This window comes from Elephas maximus, chromosome 4, assembly GCF_024166365.1.
Source record: "Elephas maximus indicus isolate mEleMax1 chromosome 4, mEleMax1 primary haplotype, whole genome shotgun sequence".
NCBI lineage: Eukaryota > Metazoa > Chordata > Mammalia > Proboscidea > Elephantidae > Elephas > Elephas maximus.
Genome location: NC_064822.1, coordinates 182,811,526 through 182,830,611, shown reverse-complemented (window position 1 = coordinate 182,830,611; position 19,086 = coordinate 182,811,526). Strand labels below are relative to the sequence as shown.

General features: G+C 42.4%; 2 pseudogenes; both read right to left on the bottom strand.

Moving 5' to 3' along the window:
* Positions 1–1,684: 1,684 nt before the first annotated feature.
* LOC126076493 (diphosphoinositol polyphosphate phosphohydrolase NUDT4B-like) lies at positions 1,685–2,074 on the bottom strand (annotated as a pseudogene).
* A 4,589-nt stretch (positions 2,075–6,663) lies between these two features.
* On the bottom strand, positions 6,664–17,340 carry LOC126076492 (60S ribosomal protein L7a-like; annotated as a pseudogene).
* Between the last annotated feature and the right edge of the window lie 1,746 nt (positions 17,341–19,086).

Below are 19,086 nucleotides of genomic sequence, written 5' to 3'. Positions count from 1 at the left end.
CAGTCAAATTAGTCATGTGCTCAATACTGACTGGGCGAATCCAGTTTGGAAGGTTAGACTCTGTCTACTCCATTGCTGGTAGACAGGGAAGTTTAATTAAAGAGGTGTCACTAAATTGAAAACCTGAAAATAAATATTTAAAAGCCTACATTGAGGGAAATATGATGCTAAGGTATTCTGCATAAAGAAAGATTATAGACCAAAGAAGTTGGCAGCTGAGCCTGAAAAATCAAATTCCATGAATACAACTAAGATGTATTTACGACTCATATTTCGCTAATAATTGCTGTTGTGAGTTGCCATCGAGTCAGCTCTGACTCACAGCCACACCACGTACAATAAAACAAAACATTGCCTGCACCATCTTCATGATTATTGGTATGCTTGATTCCGTTTTTGTGGCCACTGTGTATTTTTAGTGCCTTCCAACCTAGGGGGCTCATCTTCCAGCACTATACTGGACAAGTTGCTGTTGTGATCCTTGGGTTTTCCTTGGCTGATTTTTGGAATTAAATCACCAGGTCTTTCTTCCTAGTCTGTCTTAGTCTGGAAGCTCTACTGAAACCTGTCTACCATGAGTGACCCTGCTAGCATTTTAAATACCAGTGGCCTAGCTTCCAACATCATAGCAATATGCAAGCCACCACAGTACAACACTGACATATGGGTGGTGGTTGCCGATAACACCTCCCTAAAAATCGCCAACTGTGTAGCGTTACACTCTGTGTTAAACTACTCTTGAGTTGCATGTAGGAGAAATAGCCGTAGAGGATAGCCAGTGACAAGACACCAACTGTGAAAATTGAGGCAAATGAATGGACAAATTCCTGAAAGGAACAAATTAAATCATTTGTCAAAGTAATCATTGGATGATACAAAATTACCTCAAATCTGTAATTTATAAGTTAAAATCGTGACCCTATAAAACAAGTTTTGGGATGCATGTAAAATTTCTTCAGGGCCAAGAAGGGTCATTTTCAACAATTCCCACCACTGAAGGATTTGTTGAATATGTTAACGCCATGAAAGAGAAAACAAGTTGTCGTTGCTGTTGTTGTTGTTAGGTGCCGTCGAGTCCATTCTGACTCACAGCGACCCTGTGTACAACAGAACGAAACACTGCCCAGTCCTGCACCATCCTCACAATCTTTGTCATGCTTGAGCGAATAACAAGTTGGGGTGAGGAGGCAATATACCCACAAGTTGGTCTGACATTTAGAAGTCACCACTACAAAAAAAAGGACAGACTGACGCCAATAGGAAAAAAAAACTGAATACTGTGGGGGGGGGGGGGAGGGGAAGACAACCGAAGAACACAAGGGGAAGGCCCGCGGTTAAAGCACCTAAACAAAAAAAAAAACTGCATGGTTTTGTTAAACTATTTTACACTATTTTTTAAAAGATGATTTCAAAGTATCTGAAAAACGCGCATATTGTCTGAAGCCCTACGTGACAAATGCAAACAGTTCATAAGCTTCATTTGGATGCCTGCCAAGGAAAATAAAGTGAAAGGCTGGCAGTTGAGCCCCCCTGAGACTCCTTGGAAGAAAGGCCTGGCGATTCGTTTCCGAAAGATCACAGCCTGGAGAACCCTGTGGAGCACAGTTCTACACTGACACACATAGGGCTGCCATGAGTCGCAGGCGACTCCACTGGCTTGGTCCTGATGAGACTGGACACGAAATTAGAGGTCCTCGCGTTCTCTTTCCCTTACGCTAGATGGCAACCCAGACAGGTCTGTGCAGCTACAGGTAAACGCGTTATCTGGAAGGCCAGGGGCCAAGGAGTTTGCACTGGTTGGGGAACAACCCAGCTTTCGTTTTCCACATACACCGCACACGCAGATTTATGACACTGGAGAACTTTGACTGCATCCTCTACCTTGAACCATTCTCTCCTCCCTCCCATATGCACAGAATCTTCCCAAGCTTCTAGTATTTCAGGGACTGTAAGAGGATAAACATAGGCTCTGGGCTTTCCGCCTCGGCTCTGCTCAAATCTGCCCAGGCGCCTGCCTAAATTTCCTCTGACGCCAGCTCACTGCAGCACCGCCAGCCTCTTCCTGCTGCTCCATCCTCCCTCCCGCGGACAATCGCTGGCCAGGATGCCAACGACCGTTCTCCTGCCGCTTCTGACGCACCGGACCCCTGGGCTCGGCTGGAGCTTCGTCACAGAGGCGGGCGCTGGTGCCTCTGTGGCTCCGGCTGCCGCCGGTGGGGGTCGCAAGCGAGTCGGGGCCCCGCAGGGGGTGCCGGAGCGGCGAAGCGGGTCACTGGAGCGCACACCGGTGCGGGGACAGGATGGATGGAGCGCCGCCGCCAGGGTCCAGCGAGGCCCGCGCCACGCGCCACGGTTGCGTGGATTCAGGCTCGGATACCGCGCGCACTCGGCCGACTGCGCAGCAGCGCCGCGCTCTGGATTTCTTTGAAAATGGAATAGATGTTTTTATCTTAATTACAAACCTTATTTAAGGTTTTATGCATTGGCCTTATGCTCAATACTGTCCTTAGTTTTTTGTTTTTTTTAATTACTGTTAGGATTATTTTTGTTTGTTTAAAATCCATACCAATAAAGTGATCTGCTGATGATATTCCTGAATTTTGGCTTGATATTTGGCAAACAGAAAAATGAAAGAATGGCAACTACAATCGTGAAAGCTTGAAAATACATGTGTCCTCTGTAAAAGAGAGCTTTGAGGAGTGGGGGAACAGGGGAGCAGACAACACTGCCCAGAGTGAAAATCAGTTTTTATTCAGGAAGGGGATCTAGCAAAGGCGTCAGTGTTTTTATTTGCATGCCCACCTGGTTTGCCCAGAAATGGGTAAGTTACGCTGCAGGAGGCGTCCCTGGGTGGTGTAAACAGCCAATGCACTAGGGGCTCAAATCCACCCAGAGGTACCTCAGAAGAAAGGCCTGGCGACCTACTTACAAAAAATCAGCCATTGAAAACCCTGTGGAGCACAGTTCTACTCTAACACACATGGGGTCGCCATGAGTCCAAGTCAACCCACAGCAACTGGAGATTATACTGCATCAACAAACAACCCTCAAAACCTCAGTGGCTTAAATCAACAAATGTTTTTCCTTGCTTATGCTGAATGTCCATCTTGGGTGGGAGGGGGCTTTATCCATGAGTCCTCACTACCCAGGGATGCAGCTAACCAGCCTCCATCTGGAATATCACTCAGCCAAGTGGCAGCCACATGGCACAGGAAGTGATGGACCACTTTTGCTCACATTTCATTGGTCAAAAAAAAAAAAAAATTCACACGTTCACACCTAATCTCAAAAGTTGGGAAAGCGTAACTCTACTGTGGGCCCAAAGAGGGAGAAAGGAGATGTTTGCAGGCAGCCCTGACGGCTATCGCATCATCCTCAGCCAACATCTTTGTGAAGGTCCGAGCCAATAGATAAGCCAAAGATAAGGAGAGAGTTGTGCTCATGGGAAAGCAGCCACATTTGTCATTATTTGTAGGTTATTTTTCTATCTTATCTCCACTAGGACAGAGGGTCACAACCTGGCAGAAGGTTGCATCCGTTTCGCGGCTCAGTACAGACGTGAGTCAGCACAGGCGCAGAGCGTGACGTTCCCTAGACAGTTGCTTACACACCTTACCCACCAGCCGCCTCCTAGCCAACGAAAAGGCAGAACGCTTTGAGGCACTAATGGTCTCACAATCCTGGTTTTTTTCCCAAAGCATTCGAGTCTCCAAAGTCTATTTACTTGCCTGATTCTCCCCACCTGCTCCCACCACACAACACACACACACTCACACACCCCCAAACAAATGACAGTGACACTTCAGAACATCAGGAATAAAGACAAAAACCTTCAAAGCATGTCTCACCTATAAAGGAATAAAAATCAGACTGACATAGAGTCTCTTACTTGTTGTTTATGTTTGGTATTTTTGAATTTTTGTGGTTATTATTATGCTGTATTAGACCTCTAATTCACACACACACACAAAAAGGATCAATGGCTCAGAAGATGCAATGTCATGAGGAAAATGGCAACATAAGTATTCAGAAGAATGCTGTAAACATCACAAATAGTTCTCCAGTGTGACTATGGAATAAGAAATTGCAAATTCTCAGGCAAATGAACTCTTGGGTAATGATTTCACATATGTAGCCATGAATGAAAATGGTGAGTATAAATTCATGGAGGAATATTTGACAATTTAACTTATTGGACCAGCAATCCACTTGCCCCTAGTCCCCAGTATGTTGCCATTATAACAAAAAACTGACAAAGCTGTAAAAATGTTTTCTATATTGGTCCAAAAAAGCAACCAAACCAGTTTTTCCAGAACAATCACAAATAATGCTTTCTAATGTAGGACTGATTGTTCTAGCTACTAAAGGTACAAAGAAAACAAAAGCTACGGAAGCATCATTTTAAGTTGCTCGACTCTTAGCAAATGCAGGTAAAAGTCATACAATTGCCCAAAAGCTCGTAAGCCAGCTGCAAAGATAAGGACCATACCTGGAGAAAGAGCCAGAAAAGACTATTGACAAAACCCCTTTATCAGATAACATTGTTGGACATCGTGCAATATCAAAAGCACACAAAATTAAAAGAGCAGTTGTTAGTGTCTACACATGCTAGCAGGTACTTTGCTTTTGAGCAAGCCAGGTCCTCCAACGTCCAGGTTATAAAGCAGCTTTTTTTTTTTCTTGGCACATGTGGGGTTCAAACCTGAAAGAAAAATGCTGCCTGGCTTGTCATTTTGTTTTTTGTGCCAAAGTGTGATAAGAGGCTTTTCACTTCTAGATTGTTTACTTGGTGAGTCATGGGGTGGAAACGGCCCTTTGGGATCGGTGCCAGGTCTGAAGCAGCCCCGGTTGCCGTAAGGAAGAGCTTTGCTCTGTGAGTAAGAGGTTGCTCCACACGCTGCTTTATTCACAGAAAAGAGTTAATGGTCAACAAAATGCATGCGGACCTTGATTCAGTGTTGAAGGACTTAGTAAAAAAACAAAACAGAACCATTATATAGAGAGAGAGTGAATCTTGGTTAAGTGCACATCTTTCTTTAGCATACTGTGAGACAAAATAGGTTGTGTACAGGTCAATATGCTTGCAGTCAGGGATGACTGAAATCCAGTTCCAAGTGGATTAAACAATGAATGGAACTAATTAAATCGTTTGCGATGTCATCAGGGCTCTGGCTATATTTCTCTGCAGTTGTGTTGGCTCCGTTCTCCTCCTCGTGTTGGCTTCTTTTCAAACCAGCGTCCCTTGTGGTAGGAAAACGGCTACAGCTGTTCTAGGCTTTCAGGTTCAACCCACACCGTTCAGACCGAGAGAGAGCCTCAGCCCCCCAGAAATTTCAGAGAAAGTCCTGAGATTCACACTGATTGGGCCGGCTGAGATCACATGTCCACTCCTAAACCAATCACTATGTAGCTGGGAGTGGAACACACCGATTGCTCCACGCCTGCCCTAATTACAAAAAACCAGAGCAAAACAAAGGAAAAATTGGTAAATCTGATAGGAAACAATTATTAATGTTTTAAAACTGTGTTTTATCTTAAAATCATTGGTGAAACACTTTACTCTTTTGCTAGAATGCAGTGGTCTGTGAGTGTGCCAAATGCCCATTAAGTGGTCTGTGGTATGTAACTTTGAGAAATTGCACCTTCAAGATGCTTCAGGGATCTAATATCTGACGAATACTCCTTTCAAATTCATATGCTCATAAGTAGCAAACAGTTATTAAAAAGCGACACCCCTAATGAGATCCACTGGAGCCCTGATGGTGCAGTGGTTAACACGCTCGGCTCTAACTGAAAGGTCGGCGGTTGGAACCCACCACTCAGTCTGCAGGGGAAAGATGGGGGTGTCTGCTGCCATAAAGATTACAGCCTTGAAAACCCTATGGGGCAGTTCTACTCTGTCCTACAGGGTCGCTATGAGTCAGAATCCATTCAACAGCAGCAGGCTTGGGTTTTTGGAATGAGATCCACAGGTCCCTGGAGGTGCAAATGCACTCAACTACTAACCTAAAAGTTGGCAGTTTGAACCCACCCACTGGCACCACAGAAGAAAGGCCTGGCAATCTGCTTCTGTAAAAATTACAGCCAAGAAAACCCTATGAAGTAGTTCTATTTTGTAACACATGGGGTTGACATGAATTGGAATCACTCCACTGACAATGGGTTTGGTTTCTTTTTGTTTGTTTGTTTTTAATAAGACCCACATGTCTCTTTTCATCCATTCCCCTTGTAGTATATGCTAGGGAGGGAGCTGGAAGCACCAGGCCAGGCTTCCTGCAGTGGTGTCTTTCCAGGTGTGAGCTCCTCCATCCTTCTGGGCTCTATGCTGTGCGGGTCCAGGACCCTTGAGGCAGTAGTGGGGCCGGCACAAGCACCCTCATCATCAGTGTTCCCTGTAGGCCATTATCGCCAAGGCAGTACCTCTCTCTACCTTGCTTCTACTTCCCCTTCTACAATTCATTCCACTCCCTCGTGAGTCTAGTTTTTTTTTCTTCTCCATTTGCACAAGGTCTATCATGCCTGGCCCAAATAGCACCCTCAGTCCCAAGTCTGCCTGACTTTCCAGGTCCAGCAGCCAAAACTAACTAACGAAAATCTCTCCCTCAGGCCTAAACCTCCGGAAGAGAGAATCTTATTGATCCAGCTTAAATCCCTATTCCTGGTCTAATCAGCATGGAAACCTGGGGGACACCAATATGGGTAGGAGGGAAGATCACAGCAAAGGGCTGTGTTAGTTTCATGTGGGCACCATAACAAAATACCCTGAGTGGCTTATAAGAACAAAAATTTATTATATCATAGTCCTGAAGTCTAGTTGTTCAAATTCAGCATGTGGACAGGACCATGCTGTCTCTGAAAGCTCTAAGAGAAGATCCTTTCTCGTCTCTCCCACTTTCTGGTAGCCTCAGGTGTGCTTGGATTTGCAACCAAGCATAACTTAGTTGTCAGGTGGCTATCACATGGGATCAGATCAGATTAGGGCCTACCCTACTCCAGTATGACCTCAAAACCCTATTTGCAAACAAAGTCACGTTCACAAGTACGAAGGGTTAGAACTTCAACATACCTTTTGGAAGGGAGGGACGCCATTCAATCCAGAGCAGGGCACTGACTCAGTAGTACCTCAAAGCGTGTCACCAAATCCTTGAGGAGACATCCTAACGTCCTCTAGGTGTACCCTTTGAAGACAGCTCAGGAGAGCAACATGGACTATGCTGAACAGTGGGTGAAGGGCAGCGCTCATGTAGGCCAAGTAGATCAGGTAAAGCCCCAAGCAGGCAGGAAAAAGCCTGGGAGCAGGGCCTGACACCTGAACCTCTGGAGCTGATCGAAGCCTCGGTAGCTGCCAAGCTGATTCGGCCCGGGAGCTGAAGACAACCACTTGCACATAGCTAAGATCAATCCTTCTACCACATTACCTGAGCTATACCTTGTTCCCTGTTAGATCTGGTGTGCCTTTTTTCTTTTCTTTTTTTTTTTTTTTTGAAGGATAAGTTTTATTTTTATGTACAGAAAAATCAGCTGTGTACACTTAGCCCAGTTGGTGGCGAGTTCTTTGGCCTTTGCCTTTTCCAGCTCGGCAATGCGAGCCACAGACTTGGGACCCAGGATGTTGTCTCCCCAGTGACAGCGGATCTAGTTGTATATGTAGTTGTAGTTTGTCCTGATGACTTCCACCAGCTTAGCCAGAGCTCCTTTGTCTTTTGAGTTCACCTGTGGGAAGGCAATTGTGGTACAGGTCTTCCTGTGGATGAGCTGTCTCAGCCTGGCCTTCCCCTTGATGATGCAGTAGGGAATCCCATCTTATGACACAAGGCCGGCAGGAGGACAACCAGCTGGATGGGGTCCACGTCATGTGACATTACCACCAGCTGGGCCTTCTTGTTTTCTACCAAGGAGGTAACAGTGTTGACCCCGCTCAAAGCACAGGGTGTCTCTTGGTGGGGATGTCCCCTTTGCCAGCAGCCTTCTTCTCAGCCTGGGCCAACAGCCTCTGCTTCTCCTGCTTTGTCTCTGGTCTGTACTTGTGGGCCAGCTTCAGCAGTTGAGTAGCTGTCTGGTGGTCCAAGGCCTGGGTGAACTGGTTAATGACGGGGACATTTTCAGCCGCTTATAGAGGATAGCCCTCTGCCGCTGCAGCCAGATGTAGCAGGGCCATTTGACAAAGCGGGGGAGATCCCTTTTGGGTTGGATATCCTGTCTGATGCCAAAACTCTTGGGCCTTTTCTCAAACAGGGGATTTACCACCTGCTTCTTGACAACAGCAGGGGCCAGGGCCACCTTCTTTCCCTTAACCTTCTTTCCTTTTGGCACCTTGGGCAGATGGACTTCTGGTGTGTCTTTATTAGCATCCCTAACAACTTTTTCTGATGTTGGAAGTTACTCGTTACTTATGCTGTCCAAACTGGAACATGATGGAAGCATTGAGACTGAGTCCTCTAAGGCTGGAGCTCAGCCTCTAGCCATCGGCCAACCCTGGACCTCCTGGCCCCAAATCTTTTTTCTTTATATATATACATATATGTATGTATATTGTGCTTTAAGTGAAAGTAGCTCCAAGTCTTGATCAGCAATAGTTTCTGTCACAAAATCAACTTTCTGACCTTTTAACATGACCTCCAGGCATGAACCAAGATGCTTTTCTGGACTGCGAGCCCGTTTTCCGTTTATGGGATGTATGTCTCTCTCCTTGACTAAGAAGTACGTAGCCTATGATAGTGGGAACACATGACCTTTGGGGTCATCGAGGCCTAGGTTTGAGCCCTAGACTCACCACACAGGAGCCATGTGAGGCTCACCTCTATGAGCCTGAATCTTGATTGGGAAATTTGTGAAAACTCTCCCATGAGGACTGGATTAAAGAATCTAATAACAAACATCTGATACATAGTTGGACCTCAAATATTATCCCCACTTCTCTCCCTAGAGGCAAGGATTCTTAGTTCATAATCCAGACTCTTTGTCTTATACCCAATGTCTGATCAATTCAACAAGCAGTTATTGGACATGTACCATGTACAATTCACTGGCAAGTGATAAGGGGATCTAACACGGGCACTGAACTCCAGAAATCCAGTCTCTTGTCTTCATCTTCTTCTGTAAACTTACCATCAGAAGGAGGTGGGGTGGGCTCATGTGCTTCCCAACTTCCCAGAAGTTTTGGTGACTGTGAAACTTTGTAAATGATTACCAAAGAAGTAGTCTCACTTTCTTCTCCCTGGAAATGTCTCAGCAGTAGAGTACTCCAAAGGCCTCAGTCTGTTTTTCTCCCTTCTCTCTCTCTCTCATGTCTTTGCTCAGCTGGTCCCCAATTCCTAGAAGGAGTTGAACAGGAGTCACCACTGCCCCAGTGGAAAGTGGAAGAGCGTTGCAATAGAGACCAGTGGCTATGGTTCAGCACCTTGAACAGCTCCAGGTGGGCATCTCAGGTGAGTCCTTTTAGGCCATGGCCTCATCGCATCTGTATAAGGGTCAATCTGAGGGCAGAGCCTCTTTGCCTTTCATAGGTTTGGTTCCTGCTGCTGGAATAACTGGATCTTCGCCGGAGTGCATGTTGTCAACTGTTACAATCCTCCTCTCTGGGCTGGAAGGTGGGTCTGTTGTAATGATTCTAAACCAAACAAAGAAAACCCGTTGCCACCGAGTCGATTCTGACTCATGGCGACCCAAGACCCCACGTGTGAATGCATGACAGAGTAGAACTGTTTCATAGGATTTTCTTGGTTGTAACCTTTATGCAAGTATATCACCAGGCCTTTTTTCTGCAGTGCTGCTGGGTGGGTTCAAACTGCCAACCTTTAGCTTAGTAATTGAGTGTAAACTGTTTGTGTCACCCAGGAACCTAATGATCCTAGAAAACCAAAAATATCCTGCTCAAGTCAGTCAATGACAACGAGTTCATGAAGAAGGAGTGCTCTAACAAGGGAAGCCCAGAGCCACACCCAAAATATGGCCGACCCTTCTCTGCTGGCTTGTCTCCTTAAGATTCTGCTTTTATAGCGATGCGCTGCTAGTCTTGTCTTCAAAAAGCAAAACTCCTTAATCGACACCTCCTATTCCTCCTCACCCTTCGCTCAAGGCCTTGAACAACACAAAGTCTTGGCCATTCTGTTAGCTCTCTCCCTCTAGTCATTCTTTCCTTCTGTCTCAAGCCTCGGGTCTCACCCCCTGTCTTAGCCTCTCAAATCTGCTTCACCAGAACTCAAAGAGAATAAATCTGTGCTGTTTTAAGCCACTAAGTTTGCAGTAATTTGTTACAACAACAAAAATGGAAAACCAATATACCTAGTGAAATAGAACTGCTGAGTAAAAAAAAAAAAAATGAGATACAAAATCCATATGCACTACACACACGCATAACTTCTCAGGGTGCAAAACATGATTTTCAAATAAAATTCAGCAATTAAATTAAAGATTACTGTTGAGATCCAATTAGTGACCCCGAAGATGACATACAGGAAATATCTCAAAAGCATGGAGGAGAAAGATTACAAAAAAAAAAAAATACCCCGGTGTAATTCATGAGGGAAAAGAGACTGAGACTGAACAGATCCAGAAGACCTAATGGAAAAATAATAGCTGTTCCAGAAGGAGGCAAAACAGGAACAGATGGAGAAGAGATCATAATTAAATACTAGAAGGAAATTTTCCTGAGTGGGAAAAATGCATGTGTCAATTGACTAAAAGGTTCACTGAGTTCCATCTGGATTGATGAGAAGAGCCACATAGCAGAGCATAACCTGGCTAAATACACAAACTCTAAGAATAAAGAGAAAATCTTCTAAGCTTCCAGACAGAAAAGACAACTAGAAAAGATATGGTTCTGTCTTACAGGATGCAGTCTATGCTTTGCATCAGAACCCAATGTATGGTGTATTTCTCCCATCACCCAAATACATGGAGCCAGGGGTTAAGGGGTGCAAGTGGAAGCAGGTCTTCTCACCATTATACCTAATAACTGGCTTTCAGAATTTTTACTTCCCATCCCTGTAACTCCGAGCTCTGCAGGTTAAAGAGAAGTCTTGGTTCCCAAGAGAGGACTGCTTCTGTTCCATTGACTTAGAATTTACACCTAAATGGCCAGGTGGCAATCCCAACTATGGTTCCGTTGACTTGGAAGTTGGGATTGCCACCTGGCCATTTAGGTGTAAATGCCACTAAAGTAAGAGGAAACAAAAGGGGTTACTCTACTGCCTGGGGTGATGGAGCGTGATTGTCAAGGGAAAATCAGGTTGCAGTGGAGAACTATATTTGAAACCCAGAGACTGCTTATGGATTTCTCTTAATATTTCCATGCTCAACAGTAAAAACCGATAGAAAACTACAGCAATCCAAAAAGGCCAGGACCACTAAGATTTCAGACATTTCAGGAATGAAGATTTACGTCACCCCATCAGGTAAAGAAATAAGGAAGACAAAGGAAGAACTGACACCTTTGAATTATGGTGTTGGCGAAGAATATTGAATATAGCATCCAAGAACTGCCAGAAAAATGAACAAGTTGTCTTGGAAGAAGCACAACCAGAATGCTCAGAAGGGAGGATGGTGAGACTTCATCTCACGGACTTAGGACATGTTATCAGGTGAGATTAGCCCCTGGAGAAGGGCATCATGGCTGGTAAAGTAGAGGGTCAGTGAAAAAGAGGAAGACCCTCAACAAGACGGATTGATACAGTGGCTGCAACAATGGCACAGTGTTGGGCAGGGTTTCGTTCTTCCATACGTGGGGTTGCTATGAGTCGGAACCAACTCAACAGCCTCTAACAACAACATCAGGTAAAGAACCCCAACCAGCTAAGAGCAAAGGATATGTAGAATGAGGAGTGGGAGAAGGAATTATAAATGTCAACTATGGCCTCCTGATCTCTTACAGAAACAAAGCCTGTGAATATTTTCTTCCTTGCTTGCTATATGTATGCTCATATATATTATTTTTTCCTTCTCCATACTGGTTTATATAAGTTTTGTTGAAGGTTAACTTTTGAATTTAGTATTTAGGTAACAATATTCAGATAGGACTGTGAATAAATTTGAGGAGTTATTAATATTGCCCAGAGATGGATGCAAAAAGCAAGAGTGAGAATGTCTTTATTTGCATGAAAGATAGTTGCACCCTATTTAGTGGAAACGTAGACTTATTTTCTTGTTGTATGAAAGTCAAATGTGTGTATCATAGTGAATATGGATTCTGAGAAGCCAAAGGGGTGGACTATGCCACTTACCACACTTATTACAGTTGTCTCTCAGCCCTAAACCCACCCTTCTATACTCTGCTTTGTGATACTGGAGCTGGAACTCCACAAGACACTTCAGCTTTGTCAGCTGATGACATCCTAGGCTCTGCCAGTAGGGGGAGCTAGGGGAACAATAGTAGGCTGGAGGAGGAAGAAAGGATTGGCTACATTCCATCTCCTTCCTCTTGAATTGTCCTGGCTTCCTGTCCACTTGCCACTCCTCTGAACGTCGCCTAGATTCTTCATCTTGGCAGTAGCAGTTCATTCCTGAACCAGCAGCTGAATCCAGTTTCAGTCTTTCCAACATTTGCAGAACCAGGCTCACCATGTTCACACTCATACCCTAGAAACACCAGCACTGTGCTCTCTTCTCAGAAGTCTGGGTTCCAACCCTATGGGGCCCCTCCTCCAAGCTGAGGAGCCTGCCAGTACCCCCTCCTTAGAGGTCACAGTTTCACTTTTATGGGGGCTCCCCTCAAAGTCACTAAGTTTTAGTAATTCCAATATTATTCCTTTGTTTCCCCAGCCCTAGGAATAGTGGCTACATCCTGAAGTTGCTAACTCCGTAACTTACAATTATCTTTTTACCCTTTTGGTTACCTAGCTAACACCTTTATTCCTGTTGTTGTTGTTAGGTATTGTCAAGTCAGTTCTGACTCCCAGCGACCTCATGTACAACAGAACAAAACGCTGCCCAATCCCCAATATCCTCATAATTGTTGGTATGTTTGAGCACATTGTTGCAGCCACTCTGTCAATCCATCTCACTCAGGGTCTTCCTCTTTTTCGTTGACCCCCCCCTATTTACCAAGCATGATGTCCTTCTCCAGGGCCTGACGGCTCCTGATAACGTGTCCAAAGTATGTGAGACATAGTCTCGTCATCCTCCCTTCTAAGGAGCATTCTGGCTGCACTTCTTCTGAAACAGGTTCGTTCGTTCTTCCAGCAGTCCACAGTATATTCAGTATCCTTTGCCAACACCATAATTCAAAGACATCAATTCTTCTTCAGACTTCCTTATTCATAGTCCAGCTTTCACATGCATATGATGCGATTGAAAATACCATGGCTTGGGTCAGGCACACCTTAGTCCTCAAAGTAATATCTTCGCTTTTGAACACTTTAAAGAGGTCTTTTGCAGCAGATTTGCCCAATGCAATGTGTTGTGCGATTTCTTGACTGCTGCTTCAGGGGGTGTTGATTATGGATCCAAGTAAAATGAAATCTTTAACAACTTCAATCTTTTCTCTGTTTATCATGATGTTGTTTATTGGTCCATTTGTGAGAATTTTTGTTTCTTTATGTTGAGGTCTAATTCTTTATTCCTAGTCAACAATTACTTCTGTTAAATTGTTTCTGCTTAAATAGCTGGTATGGTTTTCATCTCCTGACTAGACTGACACACTACTCGTTCAATGTATTTAATGGTTGTAGGACTATTTGTGTTTTCCATATCTTCTTGAGTTAATATTAGTAAATTTTATTTTTTAGAAATTTGTACAGTATAAGATTTCAAATATATAGGTACAAATTTGTTCACAATCCCCTCTTATTACCTTATTGATACCTGCAACATCTAGAGTTATGTCGTCTGTTTTCATTATTGATATTTTTTATGCCTTAATCAACCGGCAGGGATTTATCAAGTTCCTAAGTATTTTCAAAAGCCTAATTGTTGTCTTTGTTGGTCTACTCTACTGTGTGTTTTCTCTTTCGTTAATTTCTACCCTTTGTTATTTCCCTCCTTCTACTTTATTTGGGTTTGTTTTGCTGAGGTATTTTCTCCCTAAAAGAAGCCCTGGTGGTGCAATGGTTAAGTGCTCAACTGCTAACCAAAAGGTTAATGGTTCGAACTCACCCAGCAGCTCTGCAGAAGAAAAGTCTTGGTGATCTTCTCCCATAAAGATTACAGCCTAGAAAAACCTGTGAGGCAGTTCTACTTTGTCTCATTGGGTCGCTATGAGTCAAAAATCAACTCAACAGCACCTAACAACAACATTTTTTTTCTGCTTTATTGAGCTGGATGGGTAGCTCGTTAATTTTTAGTCCTTCTTATTTTCTAATATATGAAACTAAGGCTATAAATTTTTCTCCAAGTTCTATTTTAACTTGATGCTGCAAACTTTTGTATATGATATTTTCATCATTATCATTCGGTTTAATCAGTTTTCTAATTACCATTATAATTTTATCTTTGTTGTTGTTGTTGTTAGGTGCCATCAAGTCTGTTTCAACTCGTAGTGAGTGACCCTATGTACAACAGAATGAAACAGTGCCGGATTTCCTCGCAATTGTCGCTATGCTTCAGCCCATTGTTGCAATCACTGTGTCAATCCACCTCATTGAAGGTCTCCCTTTTTTCACTAAATCTCTACTTTACCAAGCATGATGTCCTTCTCCAGGAACTGGTCCCTCCTGATAACATGTCCAAAGCATGTAAGACATAGTCTCACCATCTTTGCTTCTAAGGAGCATTCTGGTCGTACTTCTCCCCAGACAGATTTGTTCACTCTTTTGGCAGTCCATGGTGTATTTAGTATTCTTTGACAACACTGCAATTCAAATACGTCAGTTCTTCTTCAGTCTTCCTTATTAATTGTCCAGCTTCCGAATGCATATGAGACAATTGAAAACACCATGGCTTGGGTCAGGTTTGTCTTCGTCTTCAAGGTGGTATCTTTGCTTTTCAACACTTGCAAAAGGTCTTTTGCAGCAGATTTGCCCGATGCAATGCATCTTTTTATTTCTTGACTGCTGCTTCCATGGGTGTTGATTGTGGAACCAAGTAAAATGAAATCCTTGACAACTTCAATCTTTTCTCTGTTCATCGCGATGTTGCTTATTGGTCCAGTTGTGAGGATTTTTGTTTTCTTTATGTTGAGGTGTAATCCACACTGAAGGCTACGATCTTTGATCTCCACCAGTAAGTGCTTCAAGTCCTCTTCACTTTGAGCAAGCAAAGTTCTGTCATCTGCATAATGGAGGTTGTTAATGAGTCTTCCTCCAATCCTGATGCCCCATTCTTCTTCATATAGTCCAGCTTCTTGGATTATTTGATTATTTTTCGTTATTAATTTTATCTTACTAATGGCTTACATAAAAGTGGGCATCTTAATTTATGAATATATTAATAATTTAGTACCTTTTTATTGTTGAGCTCTAACTTATGCGATATAATCACAGAATGTAATCTATATAATTTCAGTCTTTGATATTTCTTAATACTTGCTTCATGACATAATATATGGTCAGTTTTCACAAATGTTCCACAGGAGTTTGAAAAGAATTTATAGTCTCCAATTCTTGTACAAAATATTCTATAAATGATAATTCTATAATTGAGGCTTGTCAACTATATTGTTCAAACCTTCTCATTCTTATTTATTTTTTGCTTGATATATCAATGATAGGGAAATTTTTGTTAGAATCTTCCACAATGATGATGGATTTGACAATTCTTGATTTTTTGTTTTTTTTCTGTTAACTTTTGCTTTACGCATTTTAAGACTTTGTTATAAGATGCTTACAAGTTTTGAATTGGTATACTTTCTTGGTGAATTAAGTATTTTGTCGTTATGTATGTATCTATCCTTTTAATGTCTTTTTTAATATTCATATCAAATAAAAGAATACTTTATCTGATATAAATATAATTAAAATAGCTTTATTTTGATCTGTCTTTTTCTTTTCAATCTTTCTGTGTCCTTGTATTTTTAATATGCCTCTGAAACAGCTGGATGTGGGGAGTTTTTAAAATTCGTTTTGAAAACTCCTGTACTTTAACTATAAAGTGAGTTTAATCCATTTACCTCTGTGATTATTGTTATATTTGGACTTATTTCTACAATACTATCCTTTGTATTTTCTGTGCTTCTTTGTTTTTCTTTCTTGGCCTTTTTTAACTGATGGGATTTTCATTTGTTTGTTTTTCCTGTTCCTATTTGTATTTCTTGTTCCTTGTACTCTTTGGAATTCATATAGTACTCAATGTCTTTTCTTTTTAGGGATCACCATTGTGGTTCCACAATGCATATGTAACTAACAAGTCTAAAATTAGGCACTATCTTATTCTACCCACTCCTGAACAATACAAGGACCTTAGGACACTTTACCACTGATTTACTACTCCTTGAATTATAGGCAATTGTGTTCAATATTATACTTTGATTCACAAATTTTATTACTCATTTTAAAGAACAAACTTTTAGCTTTATAGATTTTTCTCTACTGTATGTCCAATTTCTATTTATTTATTTCCACTCTTATCTTCCTTATTTATATTTTGGGTATAATTTGGCCTTAGTTTACTAGACCCTTAAGATGGAATCTTGGATCATTGGTTTTAAACTTTTTTTATTTTCTAATAATAGCATTTAAATTTATAAATTTTCCTGTAAGCATTGGTTTAGTTGCATTTCCCATATGTTGATAGAACTAAAAGGAAAATAGAAAAAATGCACAATTAAATTCATACATTTCATTCCCAGTAATTGAGAGAAGTAGACCAAAAAAAAAATCAGTGAGGATATAGAAGATTTGGACAGCACTATAGCCAACTTCGGGAGCCTTGGTGGTGTAGTGGTTAAGAGCTTGGCTGCTAACCAAAAAGTTGGCAGTGCGAATCCACCAGCCGCTCCTTGGAAACCCTATGAGCAGTTCTACTCTGTCCTATAGGGTCACTATGAGTCAGAATTGACTCTTTGGCAATGGGAGTGGGAATAACCGACTAAACCTAATTTACATATGCAGAACATTCACCAAGTTAGTCGTATGCTGGGACATAACATGTGTTTCAATAAATTTGAAAGTGTTAAAATCAGAGTATGTTCTCTGACTACAGTGGAATTAAATTAGAAAGCAATAACAAAAAGATACCTAGAAAATCTCCAAATCTGGAAATTAAGACACACACTTCTAGATAATTCTTAGGTCAGAGAAGAAGTTAGAAAATCTTTTGAGCTGAATATCATCCAAAGTCCAGCTAATTTCCCTTGATCAGTGAAGAACCCACCCGTATCTAGACTAGGTACCTGCCTCCAGGTATGGAAACTATTACAGCTAACCACTCACCTGTGAAGGTCTCATTGCTGTCTGTAATACAGGTCATCAAGGTTTTCTTACACCCGCTGATCTTTCCTAGGTCCATTTTTTTTTTAATGCTGTTTTTATTCTATTCAGGCTTTTATTGTTGTTACTAATGGAACAAAAGTCTTTCTTGTTCTTCCACTTTCTAACCAGAGGAGGAATGCATCCATTATGTTTCTTGAATCTACAGATTCATCTCCTTTTCATCAGTACTGAAAATTTACTGCCATTATCTTCTCAAATGTTGCCTCTCCTTCTGTCCAAACCACTGTGAAAAGCTGGGGGAACTGTGTGAAGCAGCAAGCCAGTCTCTTTGGTTGAGCTTGGAGATTGTGTGAAGGAGGCTGAGGAGATGATTTTGAGAAAGAGGTAAAGAGAGGATAGACAGAAGTACTGTACAGAAAGAATGGGGAGCGAGGGTAAAGATAAAATGGGATGAACAACGGTAAAGATAAGATGAAATGAAGAATGATAAAGCAAGGATGGTGAGAAGGTGGTAAAGAGAGAGGAGGGTAAGACCTAAATCTGTAAAAATCTTCTTAGAAGAAAACAGAGGTGCGTATTTCGTGACCTAGGATTATGCAAGCTCCTGGGGTGGCACACACAGTTAAACGCTCGACTACTAACCAAAAGGCTGGCAGTTCACCGAGACCAGAAGAACTAGATGATGCCCAGCTACCACCAATGACTGCCCTGACAGGGAACACAACAGAGTCCTGACAGAGCAGGAGAAAAATGGGGTGCAGAACTCAAATTCTAGTAAAAAGACCAAACTCAGTGGTCTGACTGAGACCGGAGAAACTTCAGAAGACATGGCCCCTGGACTGTCTGTTAACCCAGAACTAAAACCATTCCCTAAGCCAACTCTTCAGGCAGAGATTAGACTGGGCTATAAGACATAAAATGGTAATCGTGAGGCGTGTGCTTCTTAGCTGAAGTAGATAAAAAAAAAAAAAAAAACACAAGACTAAATGGGCGGCTCCTGTCTGGAGGGGAAATGAGAAGGCGGAAGGGGACAGGAGCTGGTTGATGGACAAAGGAAATCCAGGTGGAAAGAGGGGTGTGCTGTCACATTATAGGGAGAGCAACTAGGATCACATAAAAATGTGTGTATAAATTTTTGTATGAGAATCAAACTTGAACTGTAAACTTTCACTTAAAGCACAATAAAAAAAAGAGAAAAAAAGGCTGGCAATTCAAACCCACCCAGAGGTGCCCTGGAAGAAAGGCCTGATGACCTGCTTCTAAAAGGTCACAGCCTTGAAAACCTCATGGAGACAAGTTCCACTCTGACACACATGGAGTCGCCATGAGTCAGAATCCACTCAGTGGCAACTGGTAGGATTATGCAATGATTTCTTTGATATGACACCTAAAGTACAAGCCACAAAGCAGACTAGACAAGTTGAACTCTTTCAAAATTTAAAGGCTTTGTGCTTCAAAGGGCATATTCAAGAAAATAAAAAGACACCCCACAGAATGGGAGAAAATATTTGCAAATCATATATATGATAAAAGTCTTGTGTCCAGATGTCTTAACTAAGACATCTAGTGCTGCTGTAACAGAAATATCACAAGTGGATGGCTTTAACAAAGAGAAATTTATTTCCTTAAGGTACAGTAGGCTAGAAGTCCAAATTCACGGCATCAGCCCCAGGGGAAGTCTTTCTCTGTTGGCTCTGAAGGAAGGTCCTTGTCCTCAATCTTCCCCTCGTCAAGGACCTTCTCAGGTTCAGGAACTCTGGGTCCAAAGGATGCACTTTGCTCC